This window comes from Schistocerca gregaria, chromosome X (assembly GCF_023897955.1).
Source record: "Schistocerca gregaria isolate iqSchGreg1 chromosome X, iqSchGreg1.2, whole genome shotgun sequence".
In the NCBI taxonomy this organism is placed as follows: domain Eukaryota; kingdom Metazoa; phylum Arthropoda; class Insecta; order Orthoptera; family Acrididae; genus Schistocerca; species Schistocerca gregaria.
The window spans coordinates 588,821,813-588,837,399 of NC_064931.1; the positions used below are offsets into that span (position 1 = coordinate 588,821,813).

The 15,587-nt window shown below is 40.8% G+C and overlaps 1 pseudogene; it reads left to right on the forward strand.

The window, feature by feature from the left end:
- The first annotated feature begins 13,867 nt into the window (after positions 1–13,867).
- LOC126299968 (5S ribosomal RNA) lies at positions 13,868–13,986 on the forward strand (annotated as a pseudogene).
- Positions 13,987–15,587: the final 1,601 nt, after the last annotated feature.

Sequence of the window (15,587 nt, forward strand, 5' to 3'; positions counted from 1 at the left end):
CTCTTCTCTTCTCTTCTCTTCTCTTCTTCTCTTCTCTTCTCTTCTCTTCTCTTCTCTTCTCTTCTTGTCTGAACTGCTTACAGCCCATAGTTCTCTTTCGTGCAAGGTTACACTCCAGACACATATCTTCAGAAAAGACCTCCTAACTCTTAAATTTATATTAGATGTTACGAAATTCCTGCTTGTCATAAATGCTGTCCTTCCTATAGCTAGTCTATTTTGTACCATATTCGCCTCAGCTAGAATCAGTTATTTTACTGCCCAAATTGCAAAACACATCCAGAGAAATTGCTTCAGAAAAGACTTCCTAACACTTAAATTTCTATTCCAGTTTACCAAGTCCCTCTTTTTCAGAAATGCTTTTCTTGCTATAGCCAATCTGCATTTCATTATCTTCTCTTCTATAGCCATCATCAGTTATTTTACTACCCAAATTGCAAAACTCATCGTAATCTAATCTCTGAACTGTAATTCCTTTTCCAAATTTCTCTTTCGTTTCCTTTACTACTTGCCTAGAGCACACATAGAATAACATTGGGTTAGTTTACAACCCTATCTCACTCTCTCAACCACTGCTTCCCCTTCGTGTCTTTCGACTCCCATGACTGCAGGCTGGTTTCTGTACAAGCTGTACACAACCTTTCGCTCCCTGTATTTTGTTCCTACTACCTCAAGAGTTTCAAAGAGAGTATTTCAGACAACATTGTCAAATGCTTCCTGTAGATATACAAATGCTATACACGTTGGTTTACCTTTCTTTAACCTATCTATTAAGATAAATAGTAGGGTCATTATTGCCTCGCGTGTTCCTACATTTCTCCGGGAACCAAACTGATCTTACCCGGGGTCGGCTACTACCATTTTATCCAATTCGTGTCAGTATTTTGCTACTATGACTTATTAAGCTGACAGTTCGGTAATATCAACTCCTCTTAGGACCTGCTTTCTTTCGAATTGGAATTATTACGTTCTTCTTGGAGTATGAGGTTATTTCGCCCGTCTCATGTATCTTACGCACTAAGTGGAACAGTTTTGTCGTGTATAGCTCTCCCAAGGATCTCAGTAATTTTTCTGAGGGAATGTATACCCCAGGGGTTTTGTTTCGACTTATACCTTTTGGAGATCTGTATGTTAAAAAAAGAGCTGTCTTTTTCTGGTGGGATGTCATCGAAAACAAACATTTCCTTAGCCGCTTTCAGTCTGAGTGGACGAGGTATCACTCCACATTAGTTAACCTGGCCGTTCTGAGAGCAGCTATATAACAGAATTTCCTATGCAGGTGCTACCTATGTGGTATATTTTTTGATGACTTTGAGCCTACGACGCTACTTGGAGGCATCATTTCCTCAGAAAGCCCCATGAATGGGACAATGAAGTTTCATCGACTCTACGCGGTCCTCCCTTAACGCAGAACTATTCTGTAAACTACGTTTTTGATCTGGTCTTTTTGTGCAAGGACGTAAAATTTTGTGGGCTGAATACACGTGAGCACGCCATATATTTATAATATTAGAATGGGTGCGAGGACAGTAGTAAACTTAAATGGTAGTTGCCCTCTGTTAGCTGACGACGGGATGAGTATGGTTTTAGCGTTACAGAGTGAATGTTTCACACAATTTTAGTTCAGCGATAGCCAACCACATTTATCAGTTGTGGTAATTTAGACCAGCGGATTCCAACCGATGGACCGTGGTCCTCTTATGGCCGTGGGCAGCGTGGCACTGGGCCGTGAGCGCTGGTCGAGAACCCAAGACAAGGTAAAAATTATCGGGAGCTTCAGGGGTTTCAGTCATAAACAGTCACGTTCAGAGAGTACAGAATGAAGTAAGAGATGAAATGCCTAGTCGCTACCTTGTATCACTCCCAAGAATGGTCCATTCTGTCGTGTCGAAAGTTCTTTTTTTTTTTTAACGGAGATGAAGAATGAAGTTGTTAAGACATACTGACAGTATTTTTTAATATTGAAAATTACCAGTATGATGTGCCAGCAGGCAGCTGGAAGTGCACACCTCTACAGACTGTGCACAAGGGCTGGCACGGCTTTGGGTGGCTCCTCGTGGGGTAAACACATAACGTGCCACAGTCCGGTTGTAATTTGTAGAATTGATATTTTCTCAGACACAAGTTTTCACAAGAACGACTCGCTTTAATTTTACTTATTTAATGTCCTAACAAAAGAAGAAGGAAGGACGATTCGTGTTTTACCACGGCTAACATTATGAGAGGAGGAGCTTTGCTCGGCTTTCTTACAACTGGAGAGGAAGGAAGCGACCATGACCTTTGTTAGAAACCAATCCGGCATTTGCATGGAGTGACCTGGATGACCGCAGGAAACCGGTATGTGTGTGGCCGACCCGAGAACTGAATCCGAGTCTCCCGAGTGCCAGTTGAGGATGTTAGCCACTACATCACTTCGCTCACTTCCCGTGGTGGTATTGGTAAATTACTATTCACTCAGACACTTGGTGGGCTTTCTGAGAAATTATCTATGTGAACGACCCTTTTCAACTTCACTGTTTCTGAAAAATAAGTACAGTAATAAATTAAATGTAGATAGAAATTTGAGGGTAAAATTAACCAGATTTAATATAGGTATTGATATTCTCGTGGGTGACAAACAGTGTCAAAATCCCGATTGAAGTCTTTTTAGGACTGACTACACGATTTTTAGTTTTCTTGTAGTTGTGAAAGCTAAGTGAATATAATAAAAATCTTTTCCTTATAAAAATGTAATTATTTTTCAGTCATTCTTGAACACCTAGAACTGTATGTTGTACTAATTACGATTACTAACACACGCACACAGTGTATACAGGGTGTTTCAAAAATGACCGGTATATTTGAAACGGCAATAAAAACTAAACGAGCAGCGATAGAAATACTCCATTTGTTGCAATATGCTTGGGACAACAGTACATTTTCAGGCGGACAAACTTTCGAAATTACAGTAGTTACAATTTTCAACAACAGATGGCGCTGCAAGTGATGTGAAAGATATAGAACACAACGCAGTCTGTGGGTGCGCCATTCTGTACGTCGTCTTTCTGCTGTAAGCGTGTGCTGTTCACAACGTGCAAGTGTGCAGTGGACAACATGGTTTATTCCTTAGAACAGAGGATTTTTCTGGTGTTGGAATTCCACCGCCTAGAACACAGTGTTGTTGCAACAAGACGAAGTTTTCAACGGAGGTTTAATGTAACTAAAGGACCGAAAAGCGATACAATAAAGGATCTGTTTGAAAAATTTCAACGGACTGGGAACGTGACGGATGAACGTGCTGGAAAGGTAGGGCGACCGCGTACGGCAACCACAGAGGGCAACGCGCAGCTAGTGCAGGAGGTGATCCAACAGCGTCCTCGGGTTTCCGTTCGCCGTGTTGCAGCTGCGGTCCAAATGACGCCAACGTCCACGTATCGTCTCATGCGCCAGAGTTTACACCTCTATCCATACAAAATTCAAACGCGGCAACCCCTCAGCGCCGCTACCATTGCTGCACGAGAGAAATTCGCTAACGATATAGTGCACAGGATTGATGACGGCGATATGCATGTGGGCAGCATTTGGTTTACTGACGAAGCTTATTTTTACCTGGACGGCTTCGTCAATTCAATAAACAGAACTGGCGCATATGGGGAACCGAAAAGCCCCATGTTGCAGTCCCAACGTCCCTGCATCCTCAAAAAGTACTGGTCTGGGCCGCCATTTTTTCCAAAGGAATCATTGGCCCATTTTTCAGATCCGAAACGATTACTGCATCACGCTATCTGGACATTCTTCGTGAATTTGTGGCGGTACATACTGCCTTAGACGACACTGCGAACACCTCGTGGTTTATGCAAGATGGTGCCCGGCCACATCGCACGGCCGACGTCTTTAATTTCCTGAATGAATATTTCGATGATCGTGTGATTGCTTTGGACTATCCGAAACATACAGGAGGCGGCGTGGATTGGCCTCCCTATTCGCCAGACATGAACCCCTGTGACTTCTTTCTGTGGTGACACTTGAAAGACCTGGTGTACCGCCAGAATCCAGAAACAATTGAACAGCTGAAGCAGTACATCCCATCTGCATGTGAAGCCATTCCGCCAGACACGTTGTCAAAGGTTTCGGGTAATTTCATTCAGAGACTACGCCATATTATTTTTACGCATGGTGGATATGTGGAAAATATCGTACTATAGAGTTTCCCAGACCGCAGCGCCATTTGTTGTTGACAATTGTAACTACTGTAATTTCGAAAGTTTGTCTGCCTGAAAATGTACTGTTGTCCCAAGCATATTGCAACAAACGGTGTATTTCTATCGCTGCTCGTTTAGTTTGTATTGCCGTTTCAAATATACCGGTCATTTTTGAAACACCCTGTACATGGAGCATGCAGTTTTTGGGGGAAAAGCGGCCAAAGAAATACAAAATGTTTCGTTAACCAGCAATACGACATAAAGAAGAACTGAATAGATATCTTAAAATATTTTTTCAGTAAGTATTATATATGAACACGAACGCGTTGTTATTACAAGTCTAAGAGTTCACTTATTTCTCTTTTTCAATAAGTTCTACATATGAACACGAACGACTCTGTAAAAAAGTGCTTCCACGAAACATTATTCCTTGTGACTGTGACATTTCTACCGTATATCGCAGCTGATATGCCCGACACAAAAACTGAGTGTGTGTTGGCAACAATGGGCAAGATAACGAAACTCCCCCCCATAGCGTTCCACAACCCGGTTTCAGGCTTCGTTCAACCTGGTGCACACCTCCCCCCTCCCCTCCGCCCTCCCGCCACAGGATTAATTAAAAAGTGAACAGGCATAGTGGCGCTCTCAAATTTGTAAAAATGTCAAGAAGTACGTCGTGGAAAAAAGTCTAAGAGCCCATAATTTAGATCAACAGTAGCTACGTTTAATACTGTCTACGGGAAAAAGGGAGTCCAAAACCTGACAGAAATAAAGAGGTTGCAAAGATGCCATTGTCTAGCGATACCAACCGTATGCATTCACTGTTCTCTCAAGAGGACAGCCTACCTCGTAACGTCGAGTTCGATTCTCGGCAGCATCAAAAAGATTTTGGAAAGTGGCGGAGTCCAGAAGTACTGTGTAGTTAACTGAGCGGTTTACACGTGCTTTAGTTGCACAAACAGGTGCCGTCACCCGCGTCTCGTGCCAGAAAGCAGCGTCACCGCCCGGTTTTTGTATCCTAATTGTCTATTGTTAATTTGATATAAGAGTCATTAGCAGCAGTATATTTAGAGATACTCGTAGATGCTCTCAGAAGATAAATGATTATTGCAAATTTCGCCGAAGTTAATACGGACAAAATTAAAAAGAGGAAGTAAAATTGAGCTGTAAAAAGGCTACACTTAATTCCATACTTTTAGTGTAAAACGAACTATACTTTCGTAGATACGTTTCATAGCAGTATGAAAAATATTTTTTCTTTAGAAACCTCATCCCATGGGAAAAGGATATTCAGGAAAATTATGGTATAGTGTCTTGAGATTATTAAAGATGGAGCGAAAGCTCGGACAGGAGGAGGACGGAGAAAAGTCGACTGCGTCATTTTCAAATGAAATATACCGGCATTATCCGATTTAGGGGCACAACAGAAATGGATTGTGGTTGGCTGAACAAGGATCTGATTTGCTGTCCTCCCAAAAGTAAGTCTAGCTGTCTTAACCACTTTTCCACGCCAGCCGATCAGATTACCGAATGCTCACATGGAAATAATACACTATTTTAGTCTGATGTATTCTCAGCTCTGCGAACATCAGCATTAATGTTTCTTTAGGGGTGTTATGGTAGGCTTTGCCTGTTGTGAAATGTCTCATTAGAGTTGTGAAACTACCATAGGCGACCATAGACTATAATAAATAACCGTGGACTATGTAGGTTTGTTCAAATGTGTGTGAAATCTTATGGGACTTAACTGCTAAGGTCATCAGTCCCTAAGCTTACACACTACTTAACCTAAATTATCCTAAGAACAAACACACACACCCATGCCCGAGGGAGGACTCGAACCTCCTCCGGGACAAGCCGCACAGGCCATGACTGCAGCGCCCATGACCGCTCGGCTAATCCCGCGCGGCACTACGTAGGTTTCGTAACAGCGTTGGTAAGTTAAGATTGTAACCGCATTACCTGTACGTTAGGTGTGTTGCATACATATCAGCGTTACCTCATTTCAATCGCTTTGTTTGCGTATGCGATCAGTGTCTTACTGTATTCCCCCAGAAACTGAAAGCTGTGGACCATTTATAAACTGAGTGAGGATAAATAAAGGGCCGTGCAGCCTACGGAACATTTTTGATCTACATAGTTAACTTTCTATCTGTTACTTAAAAATAAATACCATTTGCAAAATTGAAGCTGTCGATTATTAATTCGGGTTTCATTCGAAAATTGTGGATTTGTAACGTGAAACAGAAGGTGCTGTAGTAAAAAAATACTGATTCATCATATAGTGCTACAAAACGCAATTTCCTCAAAAATGGTAAAATTAAACACAACAGCAAAACAAGAACATATCAAACATCGCTTCAATACTTTGTCGAGCTTATGTAAAATATGTTTCTGATATTCATAAGCAATTTCGCACTTTAGTAATATTAGGAAACTCTTGCCTTTGATCAAGATGGAGAACGTTCTACTGAGTAGAAAACAGCAACAATAATTACTTAGTCTTTTATGTTTGTGCATTTAAATTGTACTTGCATCAGAAATAGTTGCTTTTGTTACATAAAAGGGCAGAAGCTACGAGACCAACTAATTTTTACTGCTTACAAAATGCAGTTTATATTTTGTAAGGATGTCAAATACACAGTGAACTAATACTGGACAATGTGCGGTTATAATTATGCGCAAAACAAAAACACAAAAAAACATAAGGAAGTCGTCGGCTTCCTGTTTCCCTATTCTATTCATTTATGTTTCTTTTCTTAGCAACGCTACTTATCCTACCGGTAATTCTACCATTTACTACGTCCTTTACATACTGTACCAAAAATACCGCACGGTAGTTTTGGTGGAACTAACCCTAAGTTTAAAGCAAATAAAGGAGCCATCTTTTGTACATTCGTTTAGGTCGATATCAGCGTGGTATTACATTAGCATATCAGATTCGTAGTGCTCATGCAACTAAGACATGAAGGGCTCATGAAGTGGAGTCCACAAGGTAGGGGGGAGGATGATGTATATGACGCTTCATCCTTTGATTTACGTAATGTTGTGGAGGTAGGAAGAACATCCGGGCACTAAAATAAATGGCAATTCAACAATAAGCGCAGCTCGTCACGCGTCGACGTGGTAGAGAAAGCCATGTAACGCCAGGAAAGAAAAGAATTTAAAATTCTCTACATCAGCATTTATACGCCGCAAACCACCGTGCGGTATTATTCGCACAATACCTGCTGCTGTAATTTTTTTTCCATTCTTTCTGTTCCATTCATGGATGGCGCGTGGAAGAAAACGACTGCCTGTACGCTTTTACGAGTGTCCTACATTCTCAAACAACATCGTTGTTATTCTTGCGTGATATATGTATATGAGAGATTACTATGTTCTCAGGCTCCTCGCTGAAAGCATTTTCTGGTAGTAAAAAATATGCATTTGCACATTTTACGGCTCTTTCATATAGCGTCTATTACTGGGCTTTGTGTATCACTTTTGTAGCAATCAAGAATTTGTTAAAAATTATGAATCCCGAGGCTCTTCATCAAACGTTGCCAGCCTCTACAGCAACTCCCTCTTATCTAGAATTCGTGAGAAACGATAAACATTCAAGAACGTGTTGTTTAATGACCCATTATGTGTTTAGTCAAACCCTCCCAACAATTAATCCATTGAATGAGGATTGCTGTCTGACTTCGCGCTACGTTCAAGAGTTGAGCTTCCGTTTCTTCTTGGATCGTTTCGATCTATAATTTCAAAATATTTTACAGAAATAAATTTTCAGTTTCGTTGTTTCCTATGCAGGTTATACGTGTTACTTTATCTAGGCTGAACATTAATTTCTTTCTTATCTTGATACGATCTTCCCACAACGAGTAGCGCCGATCTGTAAACGGAGTTAGAGAGCTTTGAAATTGCTATTCATGTGTTTTCACATCATCTACGTGATTCGGCATAATTTCAGACTAGCAATTTTCCTTCCATTCACATATCACATCAAATATATCTCTGACGCATTTTTCAGCGATATTAACACGAATGGTTGCTTCTTTGTTATAACAGTTGAAGCAGAAAACAAATTACAGTCAATTGGAAGGATTCTAAGGAATTTCGGATTATATACAAGAGAAGTATACTCTAAAGTACATCTTGAATCAATTATAGAATATTGTACATCTTAATGGGAATTCGCATTTTTGCATCATCATTCATGTATCTGTAAAAATTATAAAAAGACTCATGCGATCCGTTATAAGGTGTTTGCTAGGTGCGAGACCTTTATAGAGAAGCTCTACTAACTTCACCGTCAGAGTACAAAGAAATTATCAATCACATTGCGAAGAACACTTTTTAATATTCCTGGACTAAACTTCCCAGATTATTCTAAGAACTAAGAAATTTACATCCTTGTGCATACGTATCGAGTAATGGAATTTGAGGCAGTAGAAAACACACAGGAAATGCAAGAAACCACACTTCGTGCGATGCATCTGTGGTAGGATCACGGAAAGACAAGTGGTATCGGTAACAGGTACACTAACTCATATTTCCTGCTATGGCTAGTGGAGTGCAAAATTTATGCACATGTTTGACTGTGTACTCGATTAATAAAACATGGACATGAAGAAACGGGAAAAGCTATCTCAAAACGAAGGAACAGCATTTTATCCGACTGCCGTCATTTTCAGTCTACAAATACAACTAAACGCCGAAAAGGCTGCTGTCTACTATTCTCTTTGTTTTGAAATTCTTAGCTGTGTATACAGTATAACTCTTTAAGTATCAAGCAAAAGCATACTACGCGAGTGTCATTTATGTTTCAGAAGTAAACAGCAAATGCGCATCAGAGATGCAGTTTGTATAGCTATGGTCCGATCTTCTGACTCTTTCTGTCACTCGGGAATCTCTACTGTTTGAGCAACCACCACTATTTATAAATCGTAAGAAATGCTGTTTTTGATACGTATTCAAAGTGGAACTTAGCAAAAGATATAATGTATCCTGCTTTCAGCCTTTATCTATGAATTTAATGACACTCCATAGTTGGAAACATATTTTATTCATGCATCCTCAATTTTCTGCCAGTTTAAGAGCACTAAAGCACAAAGTGTATTTACCCCTTTAAAAGATTTTCAGAAAACAGAAAAGAGACTCTCTGACTTTGTTTCAGTATCCTACATCTAATATAACGGCGGAGAATCAGATATGAACAAATGACGTAGTACCATTATCTGATTTTACAGACGATCAGATAGTAGTACAGAGTGTTGTACCTTGGAACACTCTTCAGACTTCTACCTCAAGCCAGCCCTATAATAGAAGTGTAATATAAGTTCGGATTCCATTCTCAAATGACAGTTTATTCTGAAATTAGAAAAATTATTCCTTAAAAGTAAAGTTTTCCCAAATATCGAAAACTGTTCCAAGGTACAAATCGTCATGAACCTAGGAAAAAATATTCTACTGAAATTTAAAGATGTTGGAATCGAGAAAGTCTGTATTTAGTAGTCCATACCTCAATCTACTGCACATCAATAATGAGTAAGTGAAATCAAATAAGTAGAAGTATTATCAAAAGTTAGTTACAATTCCGAAATAGTATCTATTGGAAACTAACACAAATTTTCATTTTCAAGACAGGTGAAACTGGTAAAACACTGAAGAAACTGAGGTCATTTGCAAATATCGCTTGTTCCATGGTATGATGCACAACCAGTGAGGTACAGTTTAACCACCCACAAGTAATTTAACTGGTTTTAAAAAATAAACAGAACTTTACTCACAATTTAATTCTCAACTGCAGAATTAACAACATCTTCCAAATAGCTTCCATATATTATACAGCAATTAAATTAGTGGAATTCAGAGTACTTACAAATACTGCACAAAACACCATTTTATGTCTCTACATCTACATCCATAGTCCACAAGCCACCTGATGGTGTGTGGCGGTGGGTACCTAGAGTACCTCTATCGTTTCTCCCTTCTATTCCAGTCTCGTATTGTTCGTGGAAAGAAAGATTGCCGGTATGCCTGTGTGTGGGCTCCGATCTCTCTGATTTTATCCTCATGGTCTCTTAGCGAGATATACGTAGGAGGGTAGCAATATACTGCTTGACTCCTCGGTGAAGGTATGTTCTCGTAACTTCAACAAAAGCCCATACCGAGCTACTGAGCGTCTCTCTTACAGAGTCTTCCACTGGAGTTTATCTATCATCTCTGTAACGCTTTAGAGATTACTAAATCATCCTGTAACGAAGAGCACTGCTCTCCGTTGGATCTTTTCTACCTCCTCTATCAACCCTATCTGGTACGGATTCCACAGCGGTGAGCAGTATTCAAGCAGTGGGCGAACAAGTGTACTGTAACCCACTTCGTGCTCGGACGAGGATTCTTCCAATGAATCTCAGTCTGGCATCTGCTTTAGCGACGATCAATTTTATGTGGTCAATCCATTTTAATTCACTCCTAATGCCTACTCCCAGATAATTTATGGAATTAACTGCTTCCAGTTGCTGACCTACTATATTGCAGTTAAATGATAAAGGATATTTCTTTCTATGTATTCACAGCACATTACACTTGTCTACATTGAGATTCAATTGTCATTCCCTGCACCATGCCTCAATTCTTGCAGGTCCTCCTTCATTTTCCGTTGTTACAACCTATCGACATACTACAACATCATCCGTAAAAAGCCTCAGTGAACTTCCGATGTTATCCACAAGGTCACGCCCCTGCGGCACACCTGAAGTCATTCTTACTTCGGAAGACTTCTCTCCATTGAAAATCACATGTTGAGTTCTGTTATCTAGGAACTCTACAATCCATTCACACAATTGGTCTGATAGTCCATATGCTATTACATTGCTCATTAAACGACTGTGGGGAACTGTATCAAACACCTTGCGAAAGTCAAGAAACACGGCATGTACCTGGGAACCCGTGTCTATGGGCCTCTGAGTCTCGTGGACCATCACACAATCGTCTTTTTCGAAACCCATGCGTATTCCTAAAGAGTAGATTTCTAGTCCAGAAAAGTCATTATACTCGAACATAATACGTGTTCCAAAATTCTACAACGGGTCGACGTTAGAGATATAGGTATACAGTTCTGCATATCTGTTCGACGTCTCTTCTTGAAAACGGGGATGACCTGTGCCCTTTTCCACTCTTTTGGAACGCTACGCTCTTCTAGAGACCTACGGTACACCGTTGCAAGAAGGGCGTAAGTTCCTTCGCGTACTCTGTGTAAAATCGAACTGGTATCCCATCAGGTCCAGCGGCCTTTCGTCTTTTGAGCGATTTTAATTGTTTCTCTATCCCTCTGTCGTCTATTTCGATATCTACCATTTTGTCATCTGTGCGACAATCTAGAGAAGGAACTACAGTGCAGTCTTCCTCTGTGAAACAGCTTTGGAAAAAGACATTTAGTATTTCGGCCTTTAGTCTGTCATCCTCTGTTTCAGTACCATTTTGGTCACAGAGTATCTGGACATTTTGTTTTGATCCACCTACCGCTTTGACATAAGGCCAAAATTTCTTAGGATTTTTCTGCCAAGTCAGTACATAGAACTTTACTTTCGAATTCGTTGAATGGCTCTCGCATAGCCCTCCTCACATTACATTTAGCTTCGTGTAATTTGTTTGTCTGCAAGACTTTGGCTATGTTTATGTTTGCTGGGAAGTTCCCTTTGCTTCCGTGGCAGTTTTCTATCTCGGTCTCACCACAACATAAGCAGAACAAAATCTCGCAAACTGCTTCTGGTGCTGCCTTGTGCGCATACTTCATCGCGATTCTAAAATCGCACACTACAAACAATCACCGGCTGGTGTGGCCGAGTGGTTCTAGGAGCTTTAGTAAGGAGCCGCGGGACCACTACGGTCGCAGGTTCGACTCCTGCCTCGGGCATGGATGTGTGTGATGTCCTTAGGTAAGTTAGGTTTAAGTAGTTCCAATCTCAAAGGTAACTAACGCTCACGACAGCTATGGCGTGTATTTAAAGCCTTATCTGTATCCTCATAGTGGCGCTACTAACGCCACATTTATGCGATTGGAACGAGATTTGAACCGATACCATCTTTCAGATGTAGAAACACGCCTACCAACTTTCGTTTATGTCGCACAACTCCTTCCTGGTGTCGCAATTTTTCCGTCAGTGTATCTGGTACTTGTGTACAGATACCAAGTGTATCTTAACTGTAGAACCAACTTCTCTACATTTTCTTTCGAGAGCAGAATGAGATGACTACTGGGGTAATTCATGAGTACTTTCTCATCTGACTGTTTTCGCTTCCATTTACAAAATGGTTCAAATGGCTCTGAGCACTATGGGACTTACTACTGAGGTCATCAGTCCCCTAGAACTTAGAACTACTTAAACCTAACTAAGCTACAGACATAGACATCCATGCCCGAGGCAGGATTCGAACCTTCGACCATAGGCGGTCGCGCGGTTCCAGACTGTAGCACCTAGAACCGTTCGGGCACTCCGGCCGGCGCTTCCATTTACAGGACCACCATATTTGGCCCTTTCGTTGACACAACAGGAGAGGCTGATACACTACAATTCAGCTACTGAAGTCAAGAAGTTAGACATGAGGTTAGTCAAGCATATGAACAAGACAAGTAAATATTAATATGAACGGTCTTTCTTCAGTTTGTTGTTTTCATTAAACTACGACGATCTTCATCGTCACTGCTTTCTTTTGAGATTTAATAACAATAGAAGTAATGAAAATGTTACTAGCAGCTAACGTAATCAACTGGGATAATGGGTTTCACTTGAATAAAATTGGCAGTCCACTTCCTTATGTTTTCACTCTTACAGGTGTCAGCAGACTGCCTTTTTCGAAAGTCAAAAAATTAACAAACGCTACCAGTTTGAACTACTACCCTTCTGACTTTTATGCATAATGATATCTCTGGGGTGATATCAGAGTGTCATTATTATTTGGTATATCTTTGACACATTCACCCTTAAGATGTCTGTACAGCACTTGTCAAGCATCTGCTCCAGACATCCGTTCCATGAATAAATAACGTACGAATTGTGCCCAAATACCTACCTTCAACTGACGCAGAGGATATTTGGAAGATGTGCAGTCGAAGTGTTAATAGCCGAAGTACAGAGTACCTCATCGAATACAGACTAACCTGTCTTCAGTCAAGAACCATGAGAGACTGACCAGTTGAGAGCAACCAGCAATCGTGTTCAGTGGCTACATTTCTGCCAAGTCTTTCTGCAATATCGCACAAGGAACATACATCTTCTCGTAGCTCTGTTACACGACCTCGTGTAAACTCAGTGATATGTTGGTAATGGTGTCTTTGTCTTCTTAAAGGCACCCTTGACTACCATCAAGTCACTACGTCCAATCTCAAAGGTAACAAATTTGGTAAACCTCTCAGTATTAACTGATTTCCCAAAGTATTTCCCAAAATATTTCTGTTAGTCCGCTATGTCGATGATCTCAAAAACGAAACGTCGGTTATCTTGTACAGCACGCACAAATGAAACTCTATCAAAACTAATGAGTATACAATTCGCTTTCCTAACTCAACATATCTTCAAATAATTTTTGCTTTAATAGGTACTGACATGTTAGCCATTACAGAATTAGGATATCACTGTCATTAGGACACTCGTTTGAAAATTCTGTAGCGAATTTGGTAAAAATATATTCACAGTTCAGCCAACAGCCTAGCCGCAGTGGTAATAACTGTTCCCATCAGATCACTGAAGTTAAATGCTGTCGGGCTTGGTTAGCACTTGGATGGGTCACCGTCTGGGTCTGCCGAGTACTGTTGGCAAGTAGGGTGCACTCAGCGCTTTTGAGGCCAATTGAGGAGTTGGTTGAGCTACTTGATCGAGAAGTAGCGGCACCGGTCACGAAACGGACAATGGCCAGGAGAGTAGTGTGCTAACCACATGCCACACTGTATCCGCATTCGGTGACGCCTAAAGCCTGAGGATGACACGGTGGCCAGTCGGTACCGTTGGGCCTTCATGGCCTGTTAGGATGGCTTTTTTCATATTCACAATTTAAGTTTGATATAATTAAGCGTTAGTTAAAATCACTCTCGCTCTCACGTAGCGTCACAGCTCTTCAGTTAATGTTCGGATCATAATAACTAAAGAACATATTTCCCGTTAATCAACCACAGATTTCTCAATGGGTGGCCTCTGATTCGATAGGGGAGACGAACTACGATAGATCAGCTGTTTCAAAATTAATCAGTAATATTTCTTACTAGTTTTTCAAGAACGCACTGGCTACAGAAGAACTTTCAGAACGCACGAAAGCAGATTATTTTAAACTTAGCGACGGTTTATGGCACCAGGACGTCAGGAATAACACAGTTCGTTGAGAAACCGTAAAGCAGAATGAGTCATTTGGTGGAAGTCACAAATTTCAGACGAGTGTAATGTTGTTGGCGACCACAGCTGTAACACAAGGCTACGGTCGCAGGTTCGAATCCTGCCTCGGGCATGGATGTGTGTGATGTCCTTACGTTAGTTAGGTTTAAGTAGTTCTAAGTACTAGGGGACTAATGACCACAGCAGTTGAGTCCCATAGTGCTCAGAGCCATTTGAACCATTTTTTTGTAACACAAGGGTTGGATAAAATTATATGGATAGCCATATAATCTGCTACAGAGCCACGAATCTGATTTTTCTTGGCAACTGATTAAAACAAAGCCTGAAAAGCTTTCAATGATGTTTTATTCCACTTTTCGCAAAGAAACTTTGAGAGAGGTTCGAAGTGGTCAATGAACGTACAGTTTCAACAAAGAGCTTCACACTATATCACCATTTATTCCGGGCACCATATCTGTTGGTGCGTGGGATGTAATCTTGGTTTTTATCTGCGAGCAGCTGCCAATAAGCCACCTACTGCAGTGACAAATTCTAGGCCCTGTCTTGTGCAGCGTTTCGAGTAAAGCCGTAGTACCGTGGGAGGGAGGATTTTGTACAGAATGACGGCAGACTAAACAGATCTCTGATATGGCGTATGGGTTTGGAAAATGCTTTATGAACTCATTTATCAGCCTCCGTAATGGACACCCATAAATAAGCTGATGGGGTAGATGCAGTACAGTTCTGCTCAGGGTTGTAATCATACTCGATAAGTTAGTTTGATATACACCACCGCCGACAAACTCTGCGGTGATATATGTTTCCGTGTCAAATAGCGTTCGTTCATATATAATGTTCTTCAGGAAAGTAATACCACGACAAAAACTAACTCAAAATTTCGATTTGTGTCTGGCTGGATGTTTATGAGATGTGGCCTTACTTAAAGTTTCGATTTCTGTCTGAATGCATGTTTATGAGGCGTTACGGAAATATTACTTCGTGCCAACGCACAGGCCCGCATCGATGTTTGCACTCGGTATCGTCTTCTGTCTTT